The sequence below is a fragment of the Amblyomma maculatum genome, chromosome 2 (genome assembly GCF_055883805.1).
Source record: "Amblyomma maculatum isolate TAMU_Amacu chromosome 2, ASM5588380v1, whole genome shotgun sequence".
Classification (NCBI taxonomy): domain Eukaryota; kingdom Metazoa; phylum Arthropoda; class Arachnida; order Ixodida; family Ixodidae; genus Amblyomma; species Amblyomma maculatum.
Window position 1 is genome coordinate 98,189,486 of NC_139345.1, and position 3,593 is coordinate 98,193,078.

A 3,593-nucleotide genomic window follows, 5' to 3' on the forward strand; every position below is an offset into this window, starting at 1 on the left:
AGGTTATGAGGAACACCTTAATGAAGGAATAGCAGTTTAGTTAAGACGATGGGTGCAGACGACATCTGTGTATGTAATAGGGTCTACAGACCATGCATGGTGAACAATGATCATCCACAATTAGCACCATTTGAGGCATTTGGGCTACTGTGGGGATGTGGGGATGTGTTTATTCTGAGGGCCCAGAGAGACCCAGCCACTTGTGGATCTTGTGGCACACAATCAGGTGTAATCAGCGCCAAGAGAGTGGGCCAATACATTTTCGGACACAGCATAGCGCTGGTACTTGCCAGTAGCGGAAATGGTGATGGTTGGCACGCTGCTCTAGATGCAATTTTCACCTTGTGGCACGAGTATTCACCGACATTGTGTTAATGTGAACAACACCTTCTCTATGTGCTCACTGGCTGCATACATTGGACGAGAGAGCCTGGGCAACTTTTGAACGGCCTGCTGTTGCTGAATTATTTTGACCATTATAGAGCTTGAAAGACCAATATGATACACAGGACAAGGTCACCGCATGTTTCATTAAGTAGCCGCCAGTTCACTGAGTAGAAGGGGACTTGCTTTCAAAAAAGAATAGGTGGGTCAGAGGCATCCTGTGCATGACAAAGATGTAGTAGCAAATTAAGTTCTCCATTTTACGCTCTGCAGTAGTACTTCACTGGGCTCTTCGTCGTCACTCAAGGCTAAGAAAAAGCTACAAGGTTGGCATACAGCATTGTCCTTACAGGCTTGGGAGGCTTCACTTTTGGTTTACAGGGACCCTTTTTATAAGTTTATTCGCAAGTGAAAATGCAGGCATGTGAGAAAAGCTTCACATCACCAGCGGCACCTGTAGTCTGCGGCTTCAACTATAGCTTTTCTGCATACGCACATATTCTGCGAAGTAACAGTGGATAACTTGTGTATGTGGGTGCTCCTTTAATTTTCCATGCAGTCACATCGCATCATTGTCTGTCAATGTGTGCCATTACTACCGGACCAAAGAAACTCTTGCCGTCAACATCTGAACGCAGTGAAGCAGCATACCATTGTTTCATGTCCTGCAATAGCATATGTCACAACAGTACTTGGAGGGCAGGCTATGGCCTCTTGTATTATTTCACAGGTTTGACACTTCAGCGGAACATATCTCAACTAGGGCATGCAAACTGCTGCATTTTTCAATCATAGGTGATCAAGTACTCGTATATGCGGCCTTTTTAGTGATTTGTGCTATAAAAGCAATTCTGTGCGTTAATCGAGGCATAAGATGAGGGTTATGTACTGATATGTATAAACTTATATTGCATTTTCCGCCACTCGGCTGAATGCTGTCCTGGAGTGCCCGACGCACATTAGCACAGAGCATGGTGACAATTGGCCTGCAGTTCTGTGCCATTATCCAATATGTATCTAGGTTTAGTTTTCACACGACCGCCATAATAGATACAACCATTCAGAAAGAAATTAATTATATTGCCACAGGTGTGCCATTGAATGCAAATGGTACTGTGCATGAAGTCAAAGTGACACCCAAATAATGCGTCAAACATGGCGCATCAATTTCATTAGCATAACACTTCTACAGAAGGCACGTTCTAGATTTCGTCCAGTAGACCAAAAATTATATTGAAACTTCTTCCCTCATCCTAACTCCTGTATTAGAAGCCAGCTAGCCATGCAAATGGGCACATTGACTTCCACACCACACATACCATCGGGAGAGCAAATGTGACTAAATATGGAACACTGAAACGGCTATTCTCGTCCTCTCTAATGTGTCAGAAGACACATTTGGCTGAAACAGTGAAGCAGGCCTTTTTTATCCTCAATGTGTCAGAAGACAATTTTGGGTTAGCCAGCCTCACAGGCATACACGTTCAGTTATACCGTAACATGGCCAAATTTATCATCACTTTAAACGAGTACCACAAGCCTTTGGTGCCATTTGCACAGTGCCACATGATAAACCTTAGTACCACTTGGTGCAGACTACATTCAGCTCTATACGCTCAGCAACAGCGGTGCCGAATGTTCCTCGCGCTCAGCTTAAAACAACCCTTCATATGTCACAGGAATCACCCCCCCCCCCCCCCCCCCCCCGCACGTGCCTTGTTCCTTCCTCAAGCCCAGATCCAGCCGATTACCAGAAGACAACGCGCCTGTTCCGTTAATCATCATTTCATAACTATACGTCCCATCAGGACCACTACAGAAAGGGCCCACATCGACAGCAGCGTTCACATACACTCAGCAGCAGCGGTGCCGAATGTTCCTGGCGCTCGTCTAAGACAACCCTTCATATGTTACAGGCTTGTCCCGTTGACTTTGTACTCATAGGGTGTGTGGCTGCCGCTGCTTCTGAGCGCGCCTGTTTTTATACACATGTCTGAATCTCTCGTATGCAGCAACTCGTTTGGCGACGAAGAAAGTTACCTATCTTGTTCGGATTGTGAATTCAGTTATCATGTGGGCGCCTGCTCGGGTGTATCTTTACTGCGCACCGAAAAACATCGAGGCGGCCTTAAATTCCTGGAAATGTGCCACTTGCACAACAGCCAAGGCCCGAAGTGGTCACAGTGCCGCAACTGATGACGAGGTAGCTCAGCCGAACCTTTCATCTGAAATTTTAGAGATTCATCGCAAACTTGCTATTCTATTCGGAATGAAAGTTAGTAGATGCCTTGAAAGAAATAAAGGAAACACTGATAAATGTTGAACAGTCAATGTACGAGATGTCTTCAAAATATGACGAGTTCATCATTAAGATGAAGCTGCAAAATTCAAATATCGCAAGCCTACGTAAACGTGTGGAAAAGCTGGAGGTCAAAGTAAATGATCAGGAAATTCACGAGCTTTGGCAGCAAGTAAATGACCTCGATCAGTACAGCAGACGGCTCAATCTAGAAGTACATGGTCTTCCCTTACATGAAAGTGAAAACCTGCTTGAAAAGCTTAATCGCATCGCGGACGATCTGCAGCTTCCGCATCTCTCTGGACCAGATACTGAGTCCACCCACCGCCTTCCGCTGAGGCCACGAGCTGATGCAACAGACGTCGAAACCAAGAAAGCTAATACCGACAAGAATGTAAAGTTTCCACTCGTTCTTGTCCGCTTACTTCCCGTATAAAAAGAGATGCTTGGCACGAAAGAAATCTGCACGAAAGACTCAAAGAAAAACATTTATTTATTTCAATGAAAACCTCACAGCTAAAAACAAAAAGCTTTTCTGACACCTAAATGCACGAGCGGATGAAAAAGATTATCAATTTGCGTGGCACAAAAATGGCAAACTCTTCGTACGCTGTGCCGCCCGCTCTCGGGTTATCAGAATTGCACGATGGAAGGCCTCGATAAAATAAGGTAGAGGCAGTCATTTGCCCCAGTTCCTTGGTTAATTCGTCCATAAAATGACAATCTCTTTTCGCGAATGCAAGTAATACGACAAGTAATCCTTTAAAGAAAGCAGAGCATTTCGTCGTGATAACCGGCTTTCTATGTTTCATTTGAATGCACAAAGTTTAAAAAGTAAGCATGAATCTGTTTGCTTGCTCCTAGATGAATTAGATCACGAATTTGATATTATGGTTTTTTTCTAATACAT

At 44.4% G+C, this 3,593-nt stretch overlaps 1 pseudogene; it reads left to right on the top strand.

Moving 5' to 3' along the window:
• The first annotated feature begins 2,373 nt into the window (after nucleotides 1-2,373).
• On the top strand, nucleotides 2,374-3,351 carry LOC146199353 (uncharacterized; annotated as a pseudogene).
• Nucleotides 3,352-3,593: the final 242 nt, after the last annotated feature.